Here is a 16702-nt window from a genome sequence, read left to right on the forward strand (position 1 = left end):
ATAAACTTATAAGTTTATAATAAGTTATAAACTTATTATAAAAATCAGACTGGTATGGCTTTATTTCTGTAACAAAAGTGAGAAATAAGTAACCTCTTTTTTTTATGAGGGAAAAAAGAGAAAGCAAAAATAAACCTGTGATGTTGAATTTGAATGGTTATATATGTGCCAATTCATGGTTTTAGATCAATTTGTCAATAGCTGTATATACATGTGTGTGTGCATGTGTTTGTGTGTGTGTGTTTGTACCATATAAATGTGCATGTGCATGTGTGTGTGTATACATATATATATTATTCATCTTGTTAAAAATTCATCTTATTAGGGCCCCAATTAAAGAGGGCAAATGAGTAATGGCACTAACTATAGCTAAAACTGCAGACATTTCTATTCGTTTTCTCTCTCTCTCTCTCTTTCCAATGTGTGTGTGTGTGTGAATATAAAAATGTTTGTATATTATTTTTTCCTCATAAATGGATGTACACAATCTGTCATTGTGGGATTCACCTTCAACATACTCTAGCACTTTTTAAAATGAGTATCCTATAGCAAAGACTTGGAACCAACCAAAATATTCATCAATGATAAACCGGTTAAAGAAAATTTGGCACATATACACCATGGAACACTATGCTGCCATAAAAAAGGATGAGTTCATGTCCTTTGCAGGGACATGGATGAAGCTGGAAACCATCATTCTCAGCAAACAAACACAAGAACAGAAAACCAAACGCTGCATGTTCTCACTCATAAGTGGGAGTTGAACAATGAGAACACATGGCCACAGGGAGGGGAACATCACATACCGTGGCCTGTTGGGGGTTGGGGGCTAGGGAAGGGATAGCATTAGGAGAAATACCTAAGGTAGGTGACGAGTTGATAGGTATAGCGAACCATCATGGCACGTGTATACCTATGTAACAAAACTGCACGTTCTGCACATGTACCCCAGAACTTCAAGTATAATTTTAAAAAATGAGTATCCTTTTGTAAGTGGCTGATTTCTATTGGTTCTCTCTCTCTCTCTCTTCATATACATACACACACACATATATGTGTGTGTATATATATATATGTATGTGTCTTTAAAAGGTTCATAGGGGCCCAGACTTCACCACTACACGATATATTCATGTAACAAAACTGCCCTTGTACCACTTAAATTTATAAAAATAAAACTCATGGAAAGATAGATATTTAAAAAACTATGTATGGATTTAAAAATATTTTTGGCATCAAAATAAACTTATACTAACTTGTTATAACATATCAAAACAGGATCTGGTTGGAGGCACTAAGAAGGATATCAGTTTAAAAATAGCCCCTATCAGAGCAACATGAATTCTGCTAAAATTGAAGCAAGAAGAAACACTGAATTTATGGTGAAGCTTGGGTGAAAGAATGATGAAATCACGGATGCTTTACAAAAAGTTTATAGAGACAAAGCCCTGAAAAAAATCAACCGTTTACAAAAGGATACTTATTTTAAGAAGGGACCAGATGATATTGAAGGTGAAGCCCACAGCAACAAATTATTCACATCCATTTGTAAGGAAAAATATTCCTCTTGTTTGTGCCCCAATTGGAGAGGACAAATGATTTATGGCACAAAACATAATAAATAAATAAAATACAAATAGCCCATACCATAGACATTTCTATTTTTTCAGCTTACACAATTCTGACTAAAACATTAAAGTTGAGTAGAGTTTCCACTTGATGGGTACCAAAACTGTTGCACTCAGCTGCAGACAGGAGCAAAGCTTTCAATGGAAATTTTAAACAAATGGATTCAAGATCCTGAAGCATTTCTTTGAATAATTGTAACAGGAGATGAGACATGGCTTTACCAATATGATTCTGAAGAAAACGCACAATCAAATCAATGGCTATCAAGATGTGGAGGTGGTCCAGTCAAAGCAAAAGCAGACCAGTCAAGAGCAAAGATCATGGTGACAGTTTCGTGAGATGCTCAAGGCATTGGTTCGTTGGCTTTCTGGGGAGACAAAGAATGATAACATTTGCTTATTATGAGAATATTTTGAGAAAATTAGCCAAAGCTCTAGCAAAACCATGCCCGGAATACTATTCTCCACCAACAAGGATCAAGACTCCTAGAGGAGTGGTTGGTTCCAGAAATAGAAAGGGAGAATACCAGAATCTAAGAAATTGCTCACAGAACAATTATATCAAAAGGACACAAAACAACTTGAAGAGAGTCTCACAGATACAATTTGCAATAATTTGATCATTAACATAAAGTAAGATAGTAAAAAATGTTAAATCACTGAATTCAATTAGAATTCATAAAATCATACTAACATACATTGAAAATGAATAAACACCTAAATAAATAAAAATAAGAAAATATTTGCCTTACAGTGGAATACCAGTAAATATAGAATAAGTGGTACAATTAGGAATTCACTGTTAGGAAATTATCATAGCAATAATTGTATCAGGCAAGTAACAATGGATGTTAAAATGAAGGATAAAATTTTTATGAAGGAAAAGATGTTTCTCCTCACAAAATATTTATCAATTACTTGTTAGTTAGTAAGTCCAAAATAATGATTACTATTACAGGGAGAAACCTTATAAATACCATTTTAACTTAGCAATAAATGTTAACATCACCAACCATAGGAAAAATCAGCATTGTGCATTTCCTACATGAAGCACTGAGAAGAACCCAGCAATCCTTCCATGATATTTCTTACAAATCCCCATTTTCTGAACATAACTGTGAGGAAATATCCACACCAATATGAACTGAGGGACATTCAAAAATGTTATTCATTTTGTTTTTAACATTTTGCTTACAAGAAATTGCCAATCTCCCAAACTGGTGTTTCTTACAACTTCTTTTTAGAGATATATAATAATTTTACATATGTGTGAAGTACATGTGATATTCTGATAGATACATGCATACAGAGTATCATAGTCAAATCAAGCTATTCAGATATTTATTACCTCAAATATTTAGCATTCGTTTGTGTTGGAGATATTTCAAATTTTCTCTTCTAGTTATTTTGAAATATGCAGTAAATTATTAACTACAGTCACCCTACTGTGCTATCAAACACTAGAACTTATTACAGACTCTATCTGTATGTTTGTATCCATTAACCAACCTCTTTTTATTCCCACACTCCAAGCCTCTCCAACCTCTGGGAACCATCATTCCACTCTCCATATCCACAAGATCAACTTTCTTAGCTCCCATATGAGTGAGAGCATGCACTATTTGTCTCTCAGTAACTGGCTTATTTACTTAATATAATAACCTCCACTTTCCATCTATGTTGCTGCAAATGGCAGGATTTCATTCTTTTTATGGTTGAATAATACTCAATTGTATAAATATACCGTATTTTCTCTATCCATTCATCCATTACTGGAGACTTACGTTGATGTCGTATCTTGGCTATTGTGAAAAGTGCTATAAAAAACATGGGAGTAGAGTTATTCCTTTGACATATAGCTTTCCTTTACTTTGCATAATAACCAGTAGTGGGATTGCTGGATGAAATGGTGGTTCTGATTTTAGTTTTTTATTTTTATTTTTGAAAAATCTCCATTCTTCTTATAACGGCTGTACTAATTTATATTTCCAACAACAGTGTATGAGCATCCCCCTTTTCTGCATCCTTGCCAACATCTGTTATTGTTGTCTTTTTTTATATGAGCCATTCTAATTCAGGTAAGATCATATTTCTTTGTGGTTTTGATTTGCATTTCCCTGATGATTAGTAGTGTAGCATATTTTCTCACAGACCTGTTGGCCTTTTGTATGTCTTCTTTCAAAAAATGTCTTATAACTTAATAAATTTTACTTCCGGAAATCCTTACTAGGGCAATCAGGCAGGAGAAAAAAATAAAAGGAATCCAAATTAGAAAAGAAGGCATCAAATTATCCCTGTTCATGGATGATATAATCTTATACCTAGAAAACCCTAAAGACTCCAGCAAAAATCTCTTAGATTTGATAAATAAATTAAGTAAAGTTTTAGGAGACAACATTAGTGTACAGAAATTAGTAGTGTACAGAAATTAATGTACAGAAATTTCTGTACACCAATAACTACTTAGCTGAGGAACAAATCAAAAAGGGAATCCCATTTACAATAGCTACAAAAAAAACTTAGAAACTATATTTAACCAAGGAAGTGAAAGATCTTTACAAAAAGAACTACAAAACACTGATGAAAGAAATTGTAGATGACACAAATGGAATATCATCCCATGCTCATGGATTGAAGACACAATATCACTAAAATGACACACTGCTCAAAGCAATCTACAGATTTAACTCAATCTCTATCAAATTACCAACATTATTTCTCACAGAATTAGAAAATACAATCCTAAAATTTATGTGCAACCCCAAAATAGCCCAAATATCCAAAGTAATCCTAAATCACAAAACTAAAACAAACTCAAAACTGGAAACATCAATTACCTGGCCTCAAATTATACTACAAAGCTATAGTAAGCAAAGCAGCATGGTAGTAGTATAGAACTAGACACATTGATCAATGAAACTGAATAGAAAACTCCAAAATAAAGCCACATACCTACAACCAACTGATCTTTGATAAGCTCATTGACAATATACACTAGAGAAAGAACACCCTATTCAATAAATTGTGCTGAGAAAATGGGATAGCCACATGCAGAAGAACAAAACTGGAGTCATATCTCTCACCATATACAAAAATTAACTCAAGATGGACTAAAGACTTAAATGTACAACCTGAAACTATAGAAATCTTAGAAGAGAACCTAGAAATAACTATTCTGTACATTTGCCTAGGCAAAAAATTTATCATCAAATTCTCAAAATCAAACACAACAGAAAACAAAAATAGACAAATGGATCTTTATTAAACTATAAATCTTCTGTATAACAAAAGAAACAATAAACAGTGTAAACAGACATCCTACAGAATGTGAAAAAATATTTTCAATATATGCATCTGACAAAGGACTAATATCCAGAATCTACAAGGAACTCAAACAACTCAATAAGAAAAAAAAAAAAAAAAAAAAAATAGAAGCAAATAACCCTATTACAAAGTGGGCAAATGATAGGAACAAACATTTTTTGAAAGAAGTCATACAAGTGACCAAAAAAAAAAAAAAATCAATAAAGGTTCAGCATCACTAATCATCAGAGGAATGTAAGTTAAAATCACAGTAAGATATCATCTTCTACCAATCAGAACGGCTATTGTTAAAATGTCAAAAAACAACAAATGTTGGTGAGGTTGTAGGAAAAAGGGAATGCTTATACACTGCTGGTGGGAATATAAATTAGTACAATCTTTATAGAAAAGAGTATGGAGATTGCACAAAGAACGAAAAATAGAACTACCATTCTATCCAGCGATTCCACTATTGGCTGTATACACAAAAGGAAATAAATAAATAAATAAATAAATAAACAAACAAACAATACCTGCACTCACATGCTTATCACAGCACTACTCACAATAGCAAAGATATGGAATCAACCCATGTGTCCATCAATGGAGGATTGGAAAAAGAAAATAAGGTGTATGTATACATACATACACGTATACACACATACACACACACACACACCATGAAACACTACTCAGCCATATAAAAAGCATAAAATTTTGTCTTTGTCAGTAACATGGATGAAAGTGGAGACCATTTTCCTAAATGAAATAACTGAGAAACTTAACTGGGCATGGTGGAATGTGCCTGTAATCCCAGCTACTCAGTAAAATCAAATAACACATTCTCACTTAGAAGTGAGAGCTACACAATGTGTACACATGGACATACAAAGTGAAATAATAGATATTGGAGATTCCAAAAGGTGGGAAGGTAGGAGGATGTTGAGGGTTGACAACTTACCTACTGAGTATGATATGTTCACTATTCAGGAGATGAGCATACTCAAAGTAATAAATGCACATAAGAAATATGCACTTGTACCCTCTAAATCTATAACCACAATAAAATGAAAATTTGAAATAAAAAGTTAAAAGCAAAATCAAAAAAGAAACAAGTAGACAAAATCATTACAATATGAAAAGAATAATGAAGTAAATACACAAAAGGTCACCTGGCAGAGGGCATCTACTATAGATAGATCATCAGGAAAAAGAAGAAGAAACAGTATTGATACTGAGTTCTGACAGATGTAGAGAGATTAGCCAGGCAAAAGGTAGAACAACCTCCCAGACAGACGGCATAGCATCTGCAAAGGTCCTGATACAGGAAGGAATTCAGTATATTTGAGGAAGGGAAAGATTTAATGTAGCTGGAGCCAGGGCAAAATTGAAGTTGGAGAGAAAGACAAATCAACGCATACAGCATAATTTGTTGATTCCTCTAGCAGATATCTTGAGGTCAGATTGAGCCTGGGACTTTCTTGGCTTCTTCCCATTTTCTATCTTGTTTCTTCCATACCTTTAGTTTTTCCTGAGCTTATTTTCCCAATAAACCATTTACACCTAAATCCTGGCATCAAAGTCAGTATTTGGGAATGTAACAAATCAAACTCTAAATCCACTGCATAAAATATACAGATAAGTAAGAATGCAATATTGTTTTTGAGATGTTACTAAGTGTCAGAGAACATTATATGATTAATAAATCATAGACTTCTTAACATAAAGTCCCTAGTGAGCTGGCAAAAAGTCATAGAGTCATAGAATTTTACAGCTGAGAGAAGCGCCTTTGAAATAATCTAATGCAAGCTTCTCATTTTACCAATGAACTGAGGCTTGAGCAATTTGGGAATTCTTATCAAGAACTTGTCAGAAAGGTCATACTTTATGACCCTGTAATCCATTTTTTATGGAACATAGCCTAGGTAAGTAGTCATAAACTCAAAGATTTATGTATAGAGATTTTCATCTGACTCTTATATAGAATAGTAAAATATTTGGAAGCCATCTAAATGTCCAAAATACGAGAAAGGGTAAACACATTACAGACTGTGTATTGGCATATTTATTCATATAATAAAAATGATACTTTAAGAGAATATTTAAGAGATGTGAAAAAGCTCACAATTTGAAGTGGAAAAAAACATTAAGACAGGACCATTCATTAGAAGAAATGAAAGGAAGGTATATATCAAATTATTAATACTGGTTATCTCTGGGTACTTGATTTATATTTCCTTTTTATACTATCATATATTTCCAAAACTTTCCAGAGTAAGCACATGCATTACTTTTATTAGTTTTATGTTTTAAAACATTATAAAAAGAAATACAAATGGGCTGTTACAGAAAAAATATGACATTTTCCAAGGTCAAACTGACACATCACTCAGGGTTGGAACTTGCATTTGGGAATCCTAATTCCTAATCCTGGTCTCTATTTTCCCATAATAAAATGAATTTTTTTTAGTGGAGCAGAGAATTTCAAAAGTGAATTGTTTGGTTAAAAATTATTTAGTAACTTCCTGGCATAGGTGGAAGTATATGTAAGGATCTAATATTTCAGGTCTTCCGTTTTTGTCCTTCTCCATCTCTTCCTTTCCTTTTGTTTCTTATTTCTTGCCTCAGTTTCTTTCACTGATCTTCTATTTCAGTCTTCTTTGAGAAGCAGAATTCTCCTCAGTTTTTCTTTAATGGAATATTATCATCAGTACTTTTTTTTACCTATGAGGCTGCTTGTAGTCACTTTGAAAAATAAATAGAACCTTTTTCTCTAAATAGTAGCTTAAAGAGCTTGACTTACTCAAGTAAATATCCATTGGTTGGTAGGAATGTATAAGGAGGAACAATGTGTTTGTTTCTTCCAAAGTATTTTTTCAACATATTCCTTTGGAAAATGGTAATATATTTACATGGGAGTCAAGAAGCTAATGACAATTAATTAAAGTTTTTCCAATAGATTGTGATTATTTCAACCACATTTTCATTTAATATTTATGAGTCTCAGAGTAAAAAGTACAAATGGAGGCCAACTGGCATATGTCTTAATGCTTACAGGTTATAAAACATGACAATAAATCTGAAACCTTGACAAATACATGTTTAGAGTGACTTGGAAAGATGGATTTGAATTTAGAATTTTTGTAACCATGTGGAGGGAGCTAGCCCACAGAGCCATCTCTTCCCCCTTCTCTTACTAACTGCAGCTCCAGTGCTCCCTGGTTAGGATTTCATGCACACACAGAAGACAACAGGACAGATATTTAAGTTTCATCCATACCTGCTCTTATAGCCTGATGTGGTTTGGCTCTGTGTCCCCACCCAAATCTTATCTCAAAGTGTAATCTCCATAATCCCCATGTATTGAGGGAAGGATCTGTTAGGAGGTGATTGGATTCACTGGGTGGTTCCCTCTTGCTTTTCTTGTTACAGTGAGTGAGTTCCCATGAGATCTGATGGTTTCATAAGGGCCTCTTCCCCCTATGCTCTTGCTCTTCTCTGTCCTGGCTCCTTGTGAAGAAGATGTTGGCTTCCCCTTCAGCTTCCACCATGATTGTAAGTTTCCTGAGATCTCCAGCCATGTGAAACTGTGAGCCAATTAAACCTCTTTCCTTTATAAATTACCTAGTCTCTCGTATTTCTTTATGGCAGTATGAAAAAGGACTAATACATAGTATTTCCTTGGTCCTTTCATAGTTCTCGGTTTTTGAACATGCCTGGCATAATCTGCTGTTCCGAGGATGGACTCAAAGAGGAGGTCCCTGAAGGTCTTGGAAGTTCAGGCTGTTTGAGAAGTGATTTCTGGGGTCTCAAGTATCCATACCATGGCCTTGTCTTCTTAGCCCTATGAATTCTTTGATTCATGGGTGGCATGTGGCCAGAAGAGTACCAAAGCGAGTTCCTCTAATGTGTGGAGCTCAGGGCTGAGTAGTTCTGCCTGAGCTTAAAATTTTGTATTTCAGGAAAATTCTCATTATCATTTACCATCTGGTTCCAATGGACACCCACCCTCTTTTTTGAGGTTTTTTTTTTCCCTCCAACAATAACATTTTTCAAATCCATGTTACAATATAATGAGTAGGATATGGACATTGACATGATGCACCGATCTTATGTAAATTTTCTCAATTTTACTTACATTTGTGTATGTGAATTTAGTTCAATCAGTTTTATACTATATGCGTTAATCTTCTATGACTGCCATAGCAAAATATCACAGACTGGGTAGTTTAAACAATGGAAATTTATTTTCTCACAGTTCTGGAGGCCGTTAGTTCAAGGTCAGGGTGCCAGGCTTCAGATGGCTGCCTTCCTGCTGTGTTCTCACATGGCCTTTTCTCTATGTGTGTGCAGGGAGAGAGAGCTGATTTTGGTGTCTCCTTTTCTTTGTGTAAGGACACCAATCCTATTGAATTAGGGCCCCATACTTATAACCTCATTGGACATGATTACCTGCTTAAAGCCTCTATCTCTAAACACCATCATGTTGGGGGATAGGGCTTCAACATATGAATTTTAGGGAGACACAATTCCCTCTATAACAAGTGTAGTTTCCACAACATACACCACCATCCTTGTCAAAATATTGAGCAGCTCCATCAGCACAAATGTCCCTTCTAGTCTCCTTTTATAACCGCAGTCACCTCCTTCCTTACATGATCCCCATCAACTACTATTCTGTTTTTCCTTTCTATAATTTTATTTTGAAAATATTATGTCATTGAGGTAATACATTACATAACCTTTTGAGTTGATCAATTTTCACTCAGAATCATTCCTTGGAGATTCAACAAGCTGTTGTGTATATTAATATTTCATTCCTTTTTATTGCTGAATTTTATTCCATGCCAGAGCTGTACCATGATTTTGTTTAACTTTTTCTGCATTGAGAGACATCTGGATTATCTCCAGTTTGGGATTATTATGAATAAAGCTGCTATGAACATTTATGCACATTATTTTTTTGTGCATGCAAACATGCACAAAAACATGTTTTTGTGTGAGCATAAGCTTTCATTTTTTTTGCTATGCAGAGAATGCAGGTTTTGGGCTGTGTGATAATTGTATGCTCAGTTTTATAACAAATTGCCACAGTGTTTTCCAGAGTGGTCACACTATTTTACATTCTCACCAGTGTATGTATAAGTGATCCAGTTTCTTCACATGCCCACCAACATTTGGTGTTGTCATTATTTACTTTAGCCATTCTGGCAGTTAAAGCTCATTGGTAAGGATATCTTAGTGTGGTTTTAGTTAACATTTCACTGATGATTAATCATAGTGAACATATTTTCATGTGTATACTTTCCATCTCTATATCTTCTTCAGTGAAATGTCTGTTTTCATCTCTTCTCAGTTTTCAAATTGAGTTTTTTTTTTTTTTTGCTTTCATTGATGTGTTTTAAGAGTTCTTAATACAGCCTAGATTTTAATTTATTGAAGGGTAAATGGACTACAAATACTTTTGTATGTACTCACTTCAAATTATTGTGTATTCTTGCTGGATTGATTCTTCTCATTATGCAACAACCCTGTTTTTCTCTGGTGACTTTCTTTGTTCTGTTATCTACTTGATGAGATATTTACTAATTGCTTTTACTTTTTTGATTAATATTTGTAGGATATATATCTTTTCTTTTTCTTAACTTTAACCTACCTGTGTTATTTAATTGGAAATGCATTTATTTTGTAAATAGCATAAAGTTGACCATTTTTAAAAATCCACTATGTTAATCTCTGGTTTTTGATTGATGGATTTAGACCACTTGTATTTAATTTTGATATGCTAGAGCTTAAATTTGCCTTATTATTGGTTTTCTTTTGTTTTTATTCCTCTGTTTCTCTTTTCTTACCTTCTTGTGAGTTATTTAAACTTTTGAAAAGATTTCATCTTGATGATTTATATAATTTTTTAAGTGTATTTATTTGTATAGTAGTTTTTGTGGTGCCTTGTTGAGGCTGTTACAATATACATTGGTTACTTATCACATTCTAGCTGTATAACATTTTACCACTTCCAGTAAATGTTGGAATTCTCACTTTCATTTAGGTCCCTCTCCTGCCCCAACTTTTAAATATCATTGTCTTCAGTATCAGATACTGATTCATATTTTGTTTCAATTATCAAACTTGATTCATAAAACTCATGAGGGAAAGCATAGTTTCTTGTCATTTCATTGTTCCCTTCTCCTTCCTAATGCTCCAAGACTACTTCAGATCTGGGTTACCTTACGTTGGGTGAGGGGACATAAAGCACCCTGATGCTATGTCATTTCTCTGGTCCTGAGATCTCAAATACTTTGCCTTTAAAAAACAAAAACAAACAAAAAACAAACAACAACAATAACAGCAACAAATCTGTTCAGTCATCTCCTTTGGCTGGCTCTTGTATCATTTCCAGGATTTAGAGTTGCATTTAATTGGGGAGGATCAGTGCAAAAAAATTGCCTGTATGTGAGATGTATGAGTGATCCGGTTTCTCCACATCCCCACCAACTTTAGGTGTTGTTATTGTTTATTTTACCTAATTGTAACTTTGTACTCATTTAATTGTAATTCCATTTAACTGTCACTTTGAACCCATTGGTGTTTATATATAAAAAGCCATTTTATTAATCATTTTCAGAAGCAATTATCTAGGGATACTGAAAATTAGCTTTATAAAAATGTTTAATAAGAATTTAAAACAAGTAAACACAAATATTATTACATTTACTTTCCAATTTTTAAAGTGGCATATACCCAAAATGAGCCTGCCTCTGAATGTAACTACTCATTTCCTACTGTCATTCATCACCCTGGATCATATCTTAAAAATATTGATTCCTTATTTCAAGCTAGTCTCAAATGAGTACTAGCTTATCATTACTTCTGCTGCTTCTTATGTTTGCATCATTAAAACAAAATAGCTGACATATATTTTGAAACCTTTGACACCTCCTGATTTTGTGGCAAAGAACACACTATCTTCCTTACTCCATAATTGAAAAACGTTTTAGTTTATAGATTTATAAACATAATTTAGAAGGACTTAACCAATTAATAAATTCATTTTGACTATTTCCTGCTACTCTGTATATTCACCTGTCTTCAGCATTTGTTTGCTTACAAATTCTATCAGGTGCATTTTGGCACTTAAACCTTTTTAAAAATGAAATCCTGCCCCAGTTTCTTTCAGCAAAATGGGATCGTCCAGGTGCTTGTCACAAAACGCTAACGATGAAGTCCTTCCTGTTGACTGGCTATCTGGATGAGAATGACATAATTTGTTTTTGTCCTTAGAAATATGTAATTCACACATTAAATGTTGGGTTTGAGCAAATTCATCCACGATATTATTGTTTAAAGACACATCATCTGGAATTTTACTTATATAAGATCAATTTCACCCTTTTTAGAGTTTGGACTCAGCGCTGCTATCTTTTTACATTTATCTTTCGATGCATGTAATTACAGTGAGATGTCTTCTTCTGATAATTTTCTTCTCTTTACCTTTAAGAGCAGAAAAGAATAAATTGTGAACTTGATCTCTGTCCAATGAAAGGTAGAAAGCCAAATGCAAATATGGTGTTTCTGGTCTTATTTTACAGTGTCTTGAAAGATGATGCAATACATTAGCCTATGTAATAAGAATACTTCAAAATTTTGCATTAGTGACAATGTATTGCACTGTTGATTCAAGTGGAGTAGTTACTGTATTTATCACCACAGGTATGCATTTCACTCTTTGAAGAGAGTACATCATTCTTCTATTTTCTTATTACTTCAGTGTATTTTAGTGCAGTGTGAATAATTCATGAGTAATGGTTAAATAACAACAGTATGGATTAATACTGATGATTAGTAGCTTAGGCAGCTAATAAGGTGGAAAAATTTTTTAAAAAGTTTCAACGTATAGAAAGTTATCATTCAAATCCCATAATGTATCTTAGATTTACACAAGGTACAATGAATCATTAGGGTAATTGTAAGTAGAATTAAATTTCATTCTATTAAACATAAGTATTTTTCTTTCAAAAATCTCTAAGAAAGGATAAAATTCATGAAATATATGTTACTACATAAAGAACTGCTCAGAAAAGGAGCAGAAAATTTAAAATTGGGCCTAATGGAGCTTGTTATTATCCGGAAGGTTTATGGAGATATGATATCAATTGATCTGCAGTTGCAGAATAAGATACAGAGGACTCCAGGCTGGGCGTGGTGGCTCACACCTGTAATCCCAGCACTTTGGGAGGCCGAGGTGGGCAGATCACCCGAGGTCAGGAGTTCAAGATCAGCCTGGTCAACATGGTGAAAACCCCTTCTCTACTAAAAATAAAAAAAAAAAAAGTAGCCAGGCAAGATGGTATGTGCCTTTAATCCCAGCTACTTGGGAGGCTGAGGCAGGAGAACTGCTTAAACACGAGGTAGAGGTTTCAGCGAACCGAGATCGTGCCATTGCACTCCAGCCTGGGCAACAAGAGCGAGACTCCGTCTCAAAAAAAAAAAAGATACAGAGGACTCCAAAAGGAAAATTTTACATGACAGATGAGGATCTATAAATAATTACCTGAATTTAAATCTAAATTATAAATTTAGACTAATAATCTTCAAACTTTTTTGTGAAGTTTGAGAAATGATGTAATCTCCATGGGAATTTTAAAATTGACATACATATTTTGAAGTCATGTTTCAATAATGCAGTGATGTGATGTTTATAATATAGTAAATATTGATATTTTCAAATAAAACTGTGACATCATTTTTCAACTCTAGTCAATGGAATATAAATGACATAGGGTTTCAATTTCTAATGTATCCTTTTAGAAACATACGGAAAATTTCTTCCTTAAAGCTGGGAAGTGTTACCTCTTCCTCTTTTCTCCTTTAATTGGTATTTCTCATCAATTTCCTCACAAAACTTAGTCTTAATGTTTTCTTTAGTGATCATTTGTTAATCATCCTTTTATACTTCTTTACAACTGTGTGTATATGTAATTAAATTTATTTTCATAGTAGTTACCATTGTCTCTATTATTTTATTCTTTTTATAGTACATGTAAAAGAATTATTACTAACAGTTGATTAAAACATGATACATACATTGCAGAATTTTTCTCATTTTTAAAACATTATTTATGTATTTATTTTCCAATTGACACACTGTAATTTGATGTTTTGATAAATATCTATTGTACAATGATTTAATTAGAATAGTGTATCAATCACCATGTGCATTTACCATTTCTTTATGGTGAGAACATTCAAAAGTCTCTCTTCTCCACGATATCAATAGACATTATTTTACTGTTAACCATTGTCACCCTATTATGCAATAGAACACTAAAATTTATTCCTTTTACCTAATTGTAACTTCGTATCCATTGACCAACATTTCCCTACCCCTACCAAATCTACCCTCCCCTCTCAGATATTTGATAACCTCTGTTCTACTCTCTGCTTCTATTATATCAAAAATTTTTTTAAAGATTCCACAGCTGAGTGAGATCATGGCGGATTTGTCTTTCTGTGTTTGACTTATTTCATTTAATATAATGTCTTCTAGGTATATCCATGTTGTCACATGTGACAGGATTCTATTACTTTTTATGGCTGAATAGTATTCAATTATATATATATACACCACATTTTCTGTATTCATTTATTGTTGAACACATAGGTTATTTCTATATCTTGGGTTTTGTAAATAGTGCTATAAGAAGCATGAGAGTTCAGGTTTCTCTTTGACATGTTGATTTTTATTTTCTTTGAATATATGCCCAATAGTGGGATTCTGTTTTTAATTTTTGAGGAACCTCCTTACTGTATTTTTATAGTAGCTGCACTAGTTTACAATCCCACCAACAGTGATAAGCATCTGTTTTCTTCACATCCTTGTCGATATTTATTTTCATTTTTTGGGTAATACCCATTCTAAATTGAGTGAAGTTATGTCTCATTCTGGTTTTGATTCACATTTCTCTGATGATCAGTGATATTCAGCATTTTTTTATACAACTATTGGCCATTAGTATATCTTCTTTTCTGAAATGTCTGTTAAGGTATTTTACCCATGTTTACATACCAGGTTTTATTTTTGCTGTTTAGTTGTTTAAATTTCTTACATGTTTAGGACGTAGACCCTTTGTCACATATATAGTTTGCAAATATTTTCTCCCATTCTGTATTTTGTCTCTTCACAACCTTTCACAAGTTTTCTTTGCCATATGAAAGCTTTTGAGGTTGATGGAATCTCATTTATCCATTTTTGTTTTGCTGCCTATGCTTTTGAGGTCTTATTTTAAAAATTCTTACCCAGCCTAATGTCATGAAGCATTTTTCTTAAATTTTCTTCTAATAGTTTCATATATTTGTGTTTTACATTTCAGCCTTTAATCCATTTTTTTGGTTGTTGTTGTATATGGTAATAGGTAGAGTTCTAGTGTTATTCTTCTTCACGTAGTTATTCCATTTTTCCAGCATCATTTATTGAAGACACTCTCTTTTCTCCAAAGTGTGTTCTTGATACCTTTGTTCAAAATCAGTTGTTTGTAAATATGTGGATATTTTTCTGGGGTCTTTGTTCTGTTCCATAGGTCTATGTGTCTGTTTTTATGCCAGTACCATGATGTTTTGGTTATAATAGCGTTGTAATATATTTTGAAGTCAGATAGTAATGCCTCCAGGCATCAGGATTGCTTTGAATATTTGGTGTCCTTTGTGGTTTCATATGTATTTTATAATTGCTTTTTCTAGTTTTGTGAAGAATGCCTTTGATATTTTGATAGATATTACATTAAATCTATACATTTCTTTGTGTAGTATGGCCATTTTAGCAGTTTTAATTTTTCATTCCATGAATATGGGATACGCTTTCATATATTTGTGTCCTCTTCAATTTCTTTCATTAAGTTTTACAGATTTCAGTGTAGAGATCTTTCACCTCCTTGGTTAGGTTTTTTACTGGGTAAATGTTTTTGGTAACTATCATAAATTGTTAGGGACAAGCTACCCCAGCCGCCCCCCGCCCTCCCCACACACACACTTCAATGTAGATGATCCTTATACTGAATACCCCATAGCTGCATTCCTGAACCCTTATCTAGGCACTACAGCAAGGTCACCAGCCTTGCTTACAGCCCTCGGGGTGGCATGGGGTAGCTAATGAGAAAGGTAGATAAACCTAAGTTACACCCTCTTGTAAATTCCTATATTGTAAGCCGGTCATGGGATGATATGTGGTAGTTAACCGACAAACAACCCCAGGGTCTCTCTCCGCCATATAAAGCCCTCATTTTGTAAGCTCAGGGCTGCCTCCTCTGACTGGTGGAGCAGCCTGGCAGGTTAACAAACTCACTCGCCTGATCTTGAGTCTCTCTCTCTTGTCCTTTCTCTCCTCTAACCTTATATAAATGACATGATTTTAGTTCATGTTTTGCATGTAGAAACACCACTGATTTTTGTATGTTGACTTTTTATCCTGCAACTTTACTACATTTGTTTATTCATTCTAATAGTTTTGTTTGTTTTGATGGGGTCTTTAGGGTTTCTCTATATAAGATCATGTCATCTGCAAACAGAGACAATTTCACTTCCTCTTTTACAGTTTGAATGCCATTTCTTTCTTTCATTTGCCTAATTGCTCTGGCTGCAACTTCCATTATTATGCTAAGAGAGGTGGTGAAAGGCATGTGCCTTTCATAGCATCAGGGTGCTTTGCGTCCCCTCACCCAAGTATGAGCTTATCCTCATGAAGTATTATGTTATCTGTCACTTTTGTTATATATGGT

The sequence above is a fragment of the Theropithecus gelada genome, chromosome 5, assembly GCF_003255815.1.
Source record: "Theropithecus gelada isolate Dixy chromosome 5, Tgel_1.0, whole genome shotgun sequence".
Taxonomy (NCBI): domain Eukaryota; kingdom Metazoa; phylum Chordata; class Mammalia; order Primates; family Cercopithecidae; genus Theropithecus; species Theropithecus gelada.